The sequence below is a fragment of the Pteropus medius genome, unplaced genomic scaffold (assembly GCF_902729225.1).
Source record: "Pteropus medius unplaced genomic scaffold, Ma_sr-lr_union100, whole genome shotgun sequence".
Taxonomy (NCBI): Eukaryota; Metazoa; Chordata; class Mammalia; order Chiroptera; family Pteropodidae; genus Pteropus; species Pteropus medius.
This window is the reverse complement of record NW_024355205.1, coordinates 6,665,648-6,680,338: the sequence shown is the minus strand read 5'-3', so window position 1 is coordinate 6,680,338 and position 14,691 is coordinate 6,665,648. Positions and strand designations below refer to the sequence as shown.

The 14,691-nt window shown below is 39.0% G+C and overlaps 1 protein-coding gene and 1 pseudogene across 1 annotated transcript in view; one reads left to right on the top strand and one right to left on the bottom strand.

Annotated features, from left to right (window-relative positions):
* Positions 1-14,691, bottom strand: part of IQGAP2 (IQ motif containing GTPase activating protein 2) — a 251,621-nt gene that overhangs the window by 211,499 nt on the left and 25,431 nt on the right. The gene's annotated exons all lie outside the window — the stretch shown is intronic.
* Positions 10,418-10,536, top strand: LOC120598949 (uncharacterized; annotated as a pseudogene).

Sequence of the window (14,691 nt, the reverse complement as noted above, 5' to 3'; positions counted from 1 at the left end):
TTAATTTTAGAAGAGAGCTCTCAGGTTTAGGAAAAGTACAAAAGCTCTCAAGCAATCCTCCTCTGTAAGATTCCAGGTCTTCAACATCTCTCCCCTGGACTCTTACAGGAGACTTCAAGTAGCATCCCAGTCACACTTCTTCCTCTATCCATCCTCAAGGTCACCAGAAGCATCTTTCTAATGCCTAATCCCATTGATGTTATTCTCTCTCCCCAAAGTAGGGATACCTTAAAGGAAAGGATTCTTTTGATTCATCTTTATATCTTCCTCACATCTATCATGGTTCTTTGCACATTGAGAGCACTCAAATATTTGCTGAAAAATTATGTTCCAGTGAATCCTCACTAAGTGAGCTAACCATCACCCAATAATGAGTATACTTTGCAAATTATGATTTTTATCACCCTGAATTTTCTCAGAAGATATCTAGCACACCCACACATAATCATCTAATCCTCCATCTCCATTGTTCCTAACAGTTAATCCCCAGAACCCTCCGTGACTTCCAATTTCTCATTTTAAATTCAGTCTTAAGTCTGTATCCCATTTTTAAAAGGGTATTTTCATTTTATAGTACCTTCTGACACATCGAAGCTTGAAAACAACACAAAACTCTTAGTAAGGGTCCACATGCTCAGTGTACTCTCCCTGACATTAAGAATGAGCAAAAGGAAGCACTCTTACTGCCACCTTCCTTCTTGGCTGCTGCTTCCTCTCAGCCTCAACCAACCCACCTGGGAGGAGGCAAAAGCCCCAGCAGCACTTGGTCCTTAGGCTCTGTCCCTCAACTGCAATATTCCATAAGCCATAGAAGATTCTACTAGCTCAGGAGAGCGCTGAGGGGGCTTTCAAACTCTGATATCACCCTGTCCAACCAGAAGATCTGATTAAACTTTTGACTTTAAACACCCACAAAGCTTTAAATTGCAATTGCAACATACTGGCCACAGCTGATGGGATTCTACTTCTGTTTAAGGCTCAACACAAGGGTCGTTTCCTTCCCAAAGTCTTCCCTGTTGTTCCCTGATCAAAATATCATCTCTCCTGGTACCTCCTATATTCCCTAGTGTCCTCATGGTGTCCAACATGGGCTACATGCTCCATAAAAATATTTGATGAACAAATAATCTCTTATTTGGAAAGATTAATAAAGGGGCTCTAAAATATCTATATGAGGAAGTTTTATTTGCCTATTTTCACTGAATAAAATAAGGATGTGGTCATTGATATTGATGGAGCGAATACAGTACCATTCTACAGACTTCACTCAGCTAACGTTCAATCCATAGATTCCACAGGCCAGGCAGGAGCGATAGCACCAGCGATAGAGTAGTGAACCAATCAAACAAAAAAATGTTTGCCCTCATGAGACTTCCTTTTACACACCCATTCCTTCCCTTCTGACTTGGTCCATTAGACCCCAGACCTGGTCTACTGCCCTTCAAACCACACACTTTTCAACCTCCCCTTCCTTTATTTGTGACCTATTTTCAAAGTGAAGCTCAACGTTACGAATTTGAGAAAGTCTTAATCAGAGCAAAAGCAGATCCTTCTTGGCCACAGAGGTTGCCTGCAAATATTTCTGCATTACTCAACAGTTACTAAGTGCAACTTCTGATAAGAGCCAGTGGCATGGACAATAACCCTGCCATTTAAAGAGCCATCATGGAGCTGATAAAAGAATTCACTCAAGTATGACTTTACCATCTATAAAGCACTTTTCCATGTTACTGTGTTTCTCATAATCACCCTGAGAGATAGGCTTTATCTCTCTCTTACAAACGAGCACACCAGGGTCATGGGAGGGAAAGGCACTGCCTATAAGCATTCGCTGGGTCAGTGGCAGAGCCAGGGCTGGAGCAGAGGTTGCTGGGCACTGCCGTCCTGCTCTTTGCCCAGTGCCATGCTGCTGTCAAATCTGAGTGAGTCAGGTTTGTCACAGCCATACCCAACGGCAGATCATTTACGTGCTCTCGGAATTGCTTTTATTTTAAAGTAACTTGATTAGCTGCAATTTCTTCTAAGTTCATCTTTATTGGCTGCTTTGAACACTAAGAAACATGAGGACATTGTGAAAAATACAACTTCCTGAAGTATTAGCAACTCACCAAACGCCATTTGTAACATTAGCTGATGTTGGCTAAAAGGCGGCATTTTAAAGCAATAACATTTTGTGGAAATCACAATATAGAGCTTATGCAGAGATTAAAGGAGCAGCATGGGAGTGAGTCAGTAGAGAAGGTATTGAAATAGAACCGTAAGTTCAAGACAGAAGGAACATTAAGGAGTTCATTTCCCAAAGAAGACCCACAAAATCCAACATAAAAACAGCCCAAGACTTAACCCATTCATTAAACAGCTGGCATGGTCACTCGTTAATTTTAGCTGCTCTACTTGTTCCCTTCACATGCAGAGACATCAAGGCCACCGTATCCTTTGCATTAGAATTCATTTGTTTGTTCAACAAATATTTGAGTAGCTGCTTTGTGCTAACCTGTTTTAGGGACTGGACACAAAGTGACACATATGATACATGAGGTCTCTTATGAAGTTTTTTTAATAAACAACTGAAAGTTTGAATAATTACAGGATGCTTAGAGAGGTGGGTATATACTGGAGGGAAGGTTGGCAAGAATCACAAAAACTAGGGTTGGAAAACTCTATTTCATAAAACAGTATTATTTAAGGCATTTCTCCCCCTAAGGAAAAGCAGATTGGGAAGATGATATGAATCATCAATTCATGAAAACATGACACAATTTAGTCTTTTATGTACACATTGTTATTTTGTGAGACTCAAAATTTCTGTAAGGAACCTTGAATACCTTCACATATGTAATTCAATTTAAACAGTGTTGTGTCATCTTCTGAGAGTTGGAACCAGCTTTTACCTGGGAGAGAATACCTAAATGGTATCTCTCTACTCTCAGAACTTAAAGAATAGTTACCCCAAGGATGACACTAGAAGGAAGAGAATGGATTCCAAGACCCTAAAAGTGGTGCAAAGGACAGGGTTGGATATAAAGATGAGAGAACCCAAAGTCCAAGATTTCCAGTAAGCTGATACACTCAGTAAACTTGACCCGTGATATATTCTGGCTTCACACCAGCCTCCCTAAGCATTTCACAGCTACTTAATCTTACGCCTTAAAAGTCCACATGATCAAACTTCCCTAAACTAAATTTTCTTTTGAAAAATGGGAAAACATGAGGTCGAAGTTGTTAGCAACCTGATACATATTCACAGGCACCACAAAGAATCTGAAATGACAGAGATTGCTCCTCCACGTGTTAAAAACAGGTTTCATCAAGTCACCAAAATTATGAGATGCTCAGTGCAGGGGCTCACATCTCATCTGTCTCTATATCTTTAACAAGTGCCAGGTAAATAGCAGGTGCTCGGTAAAGGCTGCTAAATGGTGTGCTCAGCTTTGTGCTTGAAACACAAAGATGCTGTGTCCTTCACAGGTTTAGTCCTACCAAGTCCCATGCCCCCTGATGGTAACACAGCCATACTGTTCAGATCCTAAGGGAAAGTGGACTTTATTTAAAGCCTGCCCTCCACACCTTCCGTGGACCTTCTCTCCCATCACATATTTCTAAAAACTCTCCAAAGTTATAAAGTAACACACAATTTCAGAGGGCATTCAGGTTAGAAATGGTGGTAAGGGACTGTGGTCACCTCCTTTCATAGGACAAAGTTCAGCATGAGAAGGAGAATTTCCTAGGTGGGGAAAGAGGGTAAACCAACTGAAACAACACGGTTTACTTACAAGAGTTAAAGTCCCTGATTGGCTACCAATCTCATTTTTCCAGTGAGGTCATTAAAGCTCAGGATAACTAAGAAGCCTGTTTGTCATAATTATTCAGGAATTTGAGGAACTATTCCGAGCTTTGTGAAAATAATTCATCCTTTTCTGCATATATGCTTTAAATGTACATGGCATTAAGATCTACATTTAAAAGACAGTTCTATCCCACTTTTACACAAAAACGATCCCAAATCTTTCCCCACTATCCAAGAATGTGATCATGCTTGAGTACTTTCAATGCCATCTGTTTCTACTAAGCCTGGTAGAAAACTTAAGACACCTTTTCAGAAGAGGATCTCATTATAGTTCTCATTACTAGTAAAATTAATTTTCGTCTACTGTACAAATTTGAACAAGAATGTCTAACTTTTTTCATATATAATCTAGAAACTCAGAGTAGACCATTAGATGTTAAGGCCCACATACAGAGGTAAGCCAGCCTGCAGACTGGGATGAGAGGGAGAGGTCTATCTAGGACTTTGCTCAGTTTGGGAGAATTAAAGGCAATGAATCCTAGATTTGGGATTTCTTGACACTTATAATTTCAGAAAACATTTCATAGATAAAACTCATCTCTTTTGCTACCAAGTAGTCATGGGAAAATTCTACTTGCTCACCGCCTGCTCCTATACAATCTATCACCCTGCACAGACCTCAGTAAGGAAAAATGGAGTATCAAGTTTCCAAGGCCCGTTTAAAAAATTGTTAACTCCAACAATTGACATACAGAAGGTAACTGTAAAATCTTTAGTCTGGATAAGCTTCTACTATTTCTAAAATAAGGGAAAGAACTTCAACTCATCTCTACTTGAACATGAACTTTCTGTGCTTAAGATGGTCAGTACAAAATGCTTCAAATTATTCAGAACCAGTGCTAAAATGATTCTCCCTGTTCTCTATAGATAATGAATATTTAAAAAACATAGATGTTTACCTAAACTCTAATGTCCCATGGGAATATTTGCAACCGTTAAAGAGACTTAGCAGGTCTGTTTATATAATTACAGTCCCCTGGGCTGTTCTCAGGGAATGGCAAGTCATTGCTAACACTCTGTCCCTGTCCTCTCACAAACTTCCCCAAATAACCCAGAATTTCAGAGGATATTTCTACAAAGCTGAGAGCCATAAAAGATAATCGAATAGTTGAGTCTTGGCCCAATTTTTTTTACTACTAGGAGAAAAAAACTCAATAAATCACAAATAATTCAAAGGTAAGTGCAAGAAAACAAAACAACCTCTTGGTTATGAGTAGGGCTTTTTTCTGCATATGCTTCATGTGCTTATGTCATATTTCTCTAATCCACGTAAGCTCTTTGTGACGTATGTGTGAAAAATAGCAGACAGAAGGGATTTACATTTAATAAGCACTTACTATATGCCAGATATTTTACATACATTATCTCTTCATCCCTGCAACCCCTTTAAGATAGAAATTTGAATCTCCACTTTCCCAGTGGGAAACAATCTCAGAGAGGTTAGCTAATTCAGGTTTAGGTATTTCAAAAATCATAAAAACAGCGAAATGGCAGAGTGGGGACTGGAAACGATTCTGAGTTCAAGGTTCTGAACTTCCTGCGCTACTAAAGTGCCATTGCCTTCCTGCATGTAAATGCTTGATGACCAGCCCAGCAGCCATTAGGATCCTCTGAGGGTGCCATTAATAATAGTGTTACTGATAACTCACTAATTAGCAGGTAGAGTTGTGACTTTGTTTTCCCTGCTAGATACCATGTAAATTAATGCTACTATCTTAAGGAAGTACAGAAAGTAAAATTATAGGCTTATTTCTCAGAAATGTGGAAATCTCAAATGTAGTTCAACAAAGGAAAAAATACAATATTCGGTATTGCCAAGTTAAACTATATCAGGAACGCAAGGACAGCAACAAGACCAAAACAAAAAACAACAAAAAACTAAATGACACTGCTTACCTGATACATCATAAGCAAAGCCATATATGATCAATAAATCCTGAGAACATATTTGAGAAAATTTAATATTTTTTATCTGAGGTACTTCCCCTTCCCCTCTAAAAGGTGAATTTCTGCCTAAACTGACAAAGATACCTGATAAAAAAAGAGATGTGGCTGAGTGGAAAGGACAGTAGCTTTGGGGTTAAATGTGCCTGTAACAGTGTCACAGTCATGGATGAATTAACTGGATAGACACACAGTTTCCTCATCTGTAAAATGGGAATAATGCTACCTATCCAGGAAACTATTGTATGAGTATTTTTCAAAATTATATATATTTTAAACCATTTGATAGTTAAATTATAACAGTCAATTATTAAGTTATAAAATGTAAAACATATAATAAAGACAATAGATAATCAAATAAAATTGATTATGCTCAATTTTAGTGGCTTTAGCACCTATCTCCCACATAACTTACAAATTGAATGTGTTTGAAGTTAAATAAATTGAAAAAAAAGTACAATTTTAATTCCACAAATAAATACATATTGAATATATACTTGTGTATATATATTCTTAACTGTAATAATTATATAAGGTTATGTTATCATACGTACTATAATTCAGGGAGGAAAAGCCTAAATCGAAATATACTAGAATGTTAAAACACTTGTTTCCAAAAAGGAGGGCTCTAGGATTTTTTCCTTAACTTTTTTGATTCTTACATTTTCCAAATACTCTATACCAAAGTGTGTATGTGTATATATATGTATATCATATGTGTGTGTGTGTGTGTGTGTGTATGTATATCAGAAGTAACAAAAGATTCAATTTGTTTTACTGTTCAGTTAAAAAATATTTTTTGTTACTAAACATTAATATATACATATAATGAGAAAAAGCCTTAATGCTGCATCCATTGCGGAAATACCTTTCATGCACCTAATTGATCAAGTTGAACTTGTAAGAAAAGGATCACAGTCGTTCGAGATTTATGATGAATATTTAATCAGTTTTATTGTGTAAAAAATAATCGGAGACGTTCAAAACAGCAGAGAGGAAGATGATTAATTAATTCCATGACATTGTGAAGCCCTCAACGACATAAACAGCTTGGGTATGATAAGCTCATGTGAGAGAACAGGCAGGGTAAGACATAAGTGAAATGGAATAAATGTAAAAGACCCAAACTAGAAAAAGAAGAGAAGGCTGTGACAAGTTTGTGTGACATGAAACCTTCTAAGTCTGAATTAGAGAGAAGAAAGAAAAACACAGAGATGCTTTGCAAGGGCAGACTTTGGCAACAGAATGAACAGGATGAAGAGCATGGTACGGGGGAAGAAAAAGAAAGCCAACAAATAGCAGCCAACTCATTCCGTGACTTCAGATGGTGGAGGTGGAAACTGCACATGGCTCAGCACCAGAAAGGCACCCCAATATGCCAATTTCCATAAAGATAAGTTGGTATCGTTAAAGGGGGGAAAAAAGAACATGGCGGCATCCCACTGTACTAGGGATATACTAAGGAGCTGACTTTAAATCTAAACTTAAATTTAGAAGAGATGTTTAACTAATATAACAGTCTCAGTTAGAAGGCTATGATGTAGAACAGAAGGATACTATTAATGCAAGCATATGCTGTTTGTTAGTGACTGTGAATTAACACATGACTCAGGACAGTCAATTTTTAAAATATGCCAAAAACTCAGCTCTCAAATGGATCATGCTATGCGAATGGAGATATGTTGACAATACAGTCATGGATCAAGAATATATTTCAGCTTGATTTTGGACTAAAGCAGTTTAGGCTAGTTCTCATGAGCACAAAAGCTTCTCTAGTTTTAAGTAGGATAGGCATCAGCTCACATATTTAGGGTTTGCAAAAGTCAGGACTTGTGAGAAAGCATAAAACACCACACATGGTGTCAACATCAAGCAGCAGGACTTGAACTAAATATGCCGAGAGCTTCAGTTTCATAGAAGTCATATACATTTATAAAGTGCTGCCGTGTAAATTACCTCATATGATTATAACAGCCCCATCAGGTTGATGGACAAGTATTATTATCGCCATTTGACTGGAGTCTATAATGGGCTAAGTGTTCTGCTCAAGGTCCCAGATCCAGATTACAGAGCTGATCTGTATGTAAAATCAACTCTTTGGCTTTTGTTTAGTTTTACCAAAATTTTGGAGATACCCTATTAAATTAGAGCAAATGTTTTTATTCTTTTATGTCAACGGTACAGGGAGCAGTAGGAGGAAATGGAATGGCTGATGTGGGAAGGGAGTTAAGTTGGCGAGAGTGGGTGAAGCTAACATCAAGTCTAAAGGCTGAAGAGAATATATACAAACCCTGATTGTGTAAACTGCTTGGAGAGTATATAAAATACGCTGGGAATAGCTCTCTTGTGGAAAAGAAATTAGACCACTCGGGCAACAAAGCTGAAATATTTTGATTCATGTTTGTTGTGGGCTTTTTGTTCTAACACACAGTACCACTGCTCTGAGAAACTACATGGCTCCAAGTTTAGAAAAATGTTCTTGTAAACCCAACGAAAGACACCAAAGTTTTCAGATATTAAAGTTCTTTGATTCAAAGCTCAAACTTTATACAACAGCAAGGACAGCAACCACCTTAAGTATAATTCATGTTCTTCTGCTTCACATTTAAATTAATAATTGATCTCCTTCAGGCATTGCTTTTTTTGGCTTGCACTACACATAGACTGCAGATCAGAGGAGATAGCCAAATTGTCGTCAGCCATTAGTTCCTTAGAGGATTTTAATACAATTTCAGAATAAAGTCATTGTTTCTACATCAGCCATGAGAGCCCTGCTAGCATTTGTGCAGCAGAAATGTCCACAATTATGAAGCCAAGTGAGGAAGAAAATTTAATCTTAATATTGGTCCACTAGGTGCAAAAATGCTGGCAGAGAATTATGGAGATGCAGAATCCTAAAGTGCCTTCCAAGTGTCTTATAATTAAAACCAATAAATACAACAACAACAGAATGTGTTTCTTTTGTTCCATGGCAAAGTCTCTAACTAATGGCTAAATAGTTACAGTTGCAGGTCAGGAGTAGAGAGAAGGGGTGGGTGGGGTGGGAGAAAGGACTTTGTGCCCCTAATAGTTTACAGTCTAACAAAACACACATTTAACATTGTAGAAAAGTTAGAAAGCCTCTTTGGAAAAAGGACAAATTAATTATAGGACAAAGGACAGATAAATCAAGGGGAAGAAAAAAGATTATTCAGTGATGGGATTAATCAGAGCCAGTTTTCTAGACTAAAAGAGTTTGAAGTGGGGTTTGAAGGAGGGGAGAGAAAGTTGGGTGAGGCAACATACCTAGAGAAGTAAAGACAAGAATGAGGAAACTGCACACCTACATCAAGGGACATTTTTGTGCTTTGTCTTCTATTTCATTCCTCAGCCCTCAAAGTCTCCACTCCTCCCCTCCTCACCCTTCCAAAGGTCTAAATTTCTTGAGAGGAACAGAGAGCCTGCCCAGGATATTTCACAGCTGTTTTAAGTAGTGTAGTTGAAAGGAGTACAGGCTGTTTGATGACAGTGAGAAGGCCAGATGATAGATAGCTCATAATCAAGAAGCTGGGCAGAGTTCATTCTATGGATAAAAGCTCTTTCGACAAAGTTAACCTGGCACATCTAATAACACGCATAATTGCAATAGAACTGTGTAGAGTTCATTGGGCATCAGCTGTTACATCAGTGACATGAATTACCGTAATAACTATTAATCTAAATACTCAAACCAAGTTCCTTATTTTGCCAGTTTACCAGTATTGAGTCAACAAGGATTTGCTTTCCCTTGGAACATGTTCAGAGTTGCATCCATGGGAAGTGGGGCTGAAGATGAAAGAAAGTTCTAGGTCTGCTCTTCAAAATCTTTGATTCCACATTCCCTTGCCTAGTGCTCCATCCAATGCCACCTGATGCCTCCACTTTTCCGAGAGCCTTGAGAATCATACCAAATGGTTTCTGCCCTCCAAGGCAGATTCCTTTGGAACGGTCTTAGGCTTCTCCAAACCCTCTGCTAACCCAGCCTTACCTCTCCCTTAATATCAGGTCGGGAGGAATCAGAGGTACCTACAGGAAGATCAAGGGCGGAGAGAAGAGGTCCAGAAGGAAGGCTGTAAGTTGCAGCATGCAGAAGGTTTGCTACATGAATGAATTAGGGGAGGGGCCAGTAGAAGGGCAGGTGAGGCTTTGTCTCCTTACCACCCCTACACTCCCACTGCCATAGCCAGCCACAGCCTCCAAGTATCTTTACCACAGTTTTTCCCAGCATGGTATGACCATATTTAACAACAATCCTCCAACACTGGTATTGTTCTCATTTTACAGATGTGGAAACAGACTTGGGACAGCTAAACCAGTTGTCCAAGATCACAGTGGACACGTGGAGAGCATGGTCTTACATCAGTTTGACTCCTAACTGGCACACTGACATCAGGAGGTGCAAACCAGCCTTTCTGAGCCCTCCCTTGACCTCCACGTACCTCCAGACTTCTCAAACTGCGCATCAGTGAGCTTTTCCATAGAAAAATAACCCAAAATGCACAAAAGAGTAAACACATGAAAAGAACTAGGGGTGAAGTATTTAGGCACACAGCTCAATGCCCAATGAGCAGAAAATGTCTACTTTCAGTCACTTTTAAAAAATCATCCGTCTACAGCCATGCCACCCTGAACATGCTCGATTTTGTCTGATCTTGAAAGTTAAGCAGGGTCGGGCCTAGTTAGTACTTGGATGGGAGACCACCTAGGAAGACCAGGTGCTGTAGGCGTTTAAAAAAAAAAATCACCCATTTTGCACAAGTGATCTGTGGTTCAGTATTTAAAATATAAGGAGTTCCTACCTCCAAACTTAGTAAAATCGGCATTCCAAGTAGATGCGCCATGTGTACCCTGCGGGCTACACAGGCCCGCACACCACCAGCACCCCGTTTATCAGTGCAGAGTCTCAGGCAGTGAAAGTGGCTTCCTCTGCAACCAGCATCGACCCAGTTTAGCTCACACGTGGCTGCACGTGTGTAAGCAGCTTAGAGAACCAGCCAGCAGGTGTCATTCTGGGAAGCCCCTCATTGCAGCACTCGAGGGTCAGGCTGTGCCCTGTATCGCCACTCCTGGAGGCAATCCACAGGGCTCTGTGGGACTGGAAATGACAGGACCATCCTAACAGCGGTGCAGGCAGCACCCACTGACACTGTGTTCACAGAGTAGGGAAGCATGTAGAGAGGGAAAACTGCAGATCAATGAGGAGATACTACTTTTTCATCCCATCTGTTTTTCCACATCTTTTTTCAGGGATGGACTGGTTTTACACTGGATACTCCAAGTCTGTTCTTCATTCAAGTGTACAAATTTCTTCAGAGGTAGGTTTATTCCAATGTGGTCGATAAAACTGAGCAAACCCACTCTATACACTCTGGCAAATAAACCAAAAAGCTCTTTGCTTCTAAATAAGTTCTTGGCATGAGCTTATTTGTTATGAATTGCCTTTCTCCTTAAAAATATAGTGCAGTGGGAGTACTGGGCAGAGTGAGGGAGGGGAGACGGGGGGAGCATGAAACACAAAATAAGGGTTCAAGTACAAGTTTTGCTCGTAAAAATTTAACCAGTATCTGATTAACCAGATTTCTCAAATCTTCTCTAATCCAAATCTTTTACCCATGCCATGCTCTCTTTAAGACTAAGGCAACAACTTAACAGACACTGAATATTAAGACTATTGGTTGCTAAATAAAGTCCAATATTTTTACTTGTAAAAATGCTGATTTTTTAAAAAAAGAAAATAACAAGTGTCAGTGGGGATGAGGAAAAACTGGAATCCATGTGCATTGCTCGTAGAAATGTAAAATGGTGCAACCCTGAGGAAAGCAGTGGCGATTTCTTAAAAAAATTAAACATGGAATTATCACAATTCAACAATTCCATTTCTGGGTATATGCCCCCAAAAAGTGAAAGCAGGGACTTGAACCTATATTTATACACCCATTATCACAGAAGCTTTATTCACAATAGCCCAAAGGTGGAAGCAGCCCAAGTGCCCATCAACAGGTGACTGTATAAACAAAATGTTCTTTATACACACAATGGAATATTATTCAGACTTATAAAGGAAGGAAATTCTGACACAGGCTACAACATGAATGAACCTGAGGACACTACGCTAAATGAAATAGCCAGTCACAAAATGACAAATACTGTATGACTCCACTTACATGAGACACTTAGACTACTTCAATTTCATAGAAACATCAAGTATCATGGTCATTGCCAGAGGCTGCGAGGAGTGGGTAATGGGGAGTTAGAGTTTAATGGGCAGAGTGTCAGTTTGAGAAGATAAAGTTCTGGAGATGGATGATGGGATGGTTAAATATCAACATGAATATACTTAATTCCACAGAACGGTACACTTAAAAATAGTTTATAGCAAAGTTATGTATATTTTTTCCACAATTTTAAAAAACACTTATATAGCATTTTCTATATGCCAGGTACTATTCTAACTTTTTTGCAAATATTAACTCATTTAATCATCACGACAACCCTATGAGGTAGGTTCTATTATTATTATTGTTGTCTTCATTATTGTCCTTGCCCGGAATCCACAGCTGGAGAGTGGCAGAGCCGATACGTAAAGGCTGGTGTCCCAGCTCCATCACCTGGCCCTTAACCGCTCTGCATTGCTGCTTCTCAGCAAGTGAGACAGCAGTCCTGGAGGTCTTGGCAATCAATTCATACAGAAACCGAATAACAGATCCTGTTGCTCACACACTATTGGAAGGGTCCTTAGGACACCAGACCACTGAGGCCTTTCAGTGATGGCTTTGGGAATATCCAGGGGGCTCATCACATAGAACTTGAATCAAATTTAGCCCTGTTAACCAATTTCACAGAACCAAAGAGTTTCAAATGAGAGATGACATCTCTCAGGTCTGATTATCTTTTCAAGACAAGAACTACTGCTAAACTATACCAGAGAAGGTATGTTTTCGCTTTCTTATATTTTCTTAAATTGCTATGAACTGATGATGGTCTATGAAAGCAGCAGTCCCAGGAGGCCATGGAATGAAGGTTCTAGGCCTGGGAGGCACCACTTTGAGCAAGTCACTTATCCTCTCTGGGTCTTGCTGCTTCATCTGCCAAATGGGAATACCTTTAAATTTGTCTCCTCTTTAACAGTATTAATGGCTTAAGATTAGCTTAATTATAGGAAAATACTTCCAAAAAGTTAAAATGCTGTTCTCATAATTCCATCCACTTGGAGGTTATTAAAAAATAAAGCTCTAAACAAACTACTCAACAGACAGGTCAATAACGATCACATTCAAGTCTCCAACATGGCTCCTAGTGTTCTCATCAGTTCTTTACATGCTGTTCCTCAACCACCCAAAAGATAATGATGAGACATTCACAATATACATAGTATTTCACCTCTGCTCAAAGAAAATGCCTCTCTCTATTGTTAGCATTCTCCATGCCTCTCCCAAGGTCACATTGGGACAAGAGTAAAGCAGAGAATAGCTAAAGACATAAGGACAAATGTGAGCTCCTCTAGCCCAAGGCTGATATTTCTCTACTTTTTTTTTGCAGTTTATTTTATTTTGTGTGTATTTCTTAAGCTCAGAGGCATTCTACTGCATGACCTCAGTACAACTGTCCAAATCAGGAAATTTAATATTGATATGCTATTTTCCAATCCATATTCAAGTCTCACTTGTCCCAGTGATGTCCTTTATAGCTTTTTTATTCCATGCATTCTGTTGCCATGTCTCACTAGCCTCCTTTAATCTCAAACTGTTATCAGCCTTTGCCTTTGTTGAATTTGTTTTTGAAGATTATAGACCATTAATTTTATAGAACGTCCACCAGTTTATATTTGTGTGGTGTGTCCTCATGATTTGATTTAAGTTATGCACTTTTGGCAGTTAAACACACCACCCAAAAGTCAAGTTGTATACTTTCTACAAAAACCAATCAGTGGGCACATGACGTTATATGACGTTAACTCAGTACGTGACATTATATGACGTTAACTCAGTATGTGATATTATGTGATGTTAACTTGGTTAAGGTGATGTGTGCCAGGTTTCTCCATTCTACATTTAATCTTTTTCTCTTTGTAATAAACAATTTGTGGGGAGACACTTTGAGACTATATGTATATCCTTTTCTTCATAAGACTTTCATCCACTAATGTTAGCATCTACTAAGGATTTTCTAACCCCATTACTCCTTCTACTATGGAAGGCCATCTCCGGAAAGGAAGAGCCTCTAATTCTCCTCCTTTGTTTATTTATATAAGCTTGTGGATTTTATATTCGATCTCATACCTATATTTGAAAAATCAACACGTAAGGGAAAATGCACCCAAAGGACTTTGGAATAGAAAAATAAAATGCGTCAAGAAAGAGTTCAAATTGTATACAAGTATTTATAAAACCAGTTTAGAGTTTGCCAATAAATGTGCTACAACTTCAGCCGTGAAGTCTACAGCTAAAAACCTGCTCTATGATAAAACTTTGGGTGCATGTCAGACATAAAAGGCCATGTCCCGCAGAAGCTGCCATTTGTTAATTTACGAGGCTTTGTGCTAGCAGCCTGACATGTAACTACTGATCATCCCAACAACCTAGCTGGATAGACAACCCTAATTTACAGAGGAGGAAAACAAGGCTCTTAGGGCTAGAGACTTGCCCAAGGCCCCAGTGCCAGGCAGGCCAGACTCAGGTATATGGGTTCTAGAACCTGTACTTTCCCACATAGAGCCCTGTCCCCTCTTCTATATAAACTGGGGCAAAGGTGAACTTTAAGGTTTGCACATCTACCATAACCTTTGCATCCATCTACTTTATTAAATTAACTATTAAATAAAAATGATGTTTTACAATAAGATGATTTAAAATTCTGGAAATTATTAACTAGTACATGTTTTC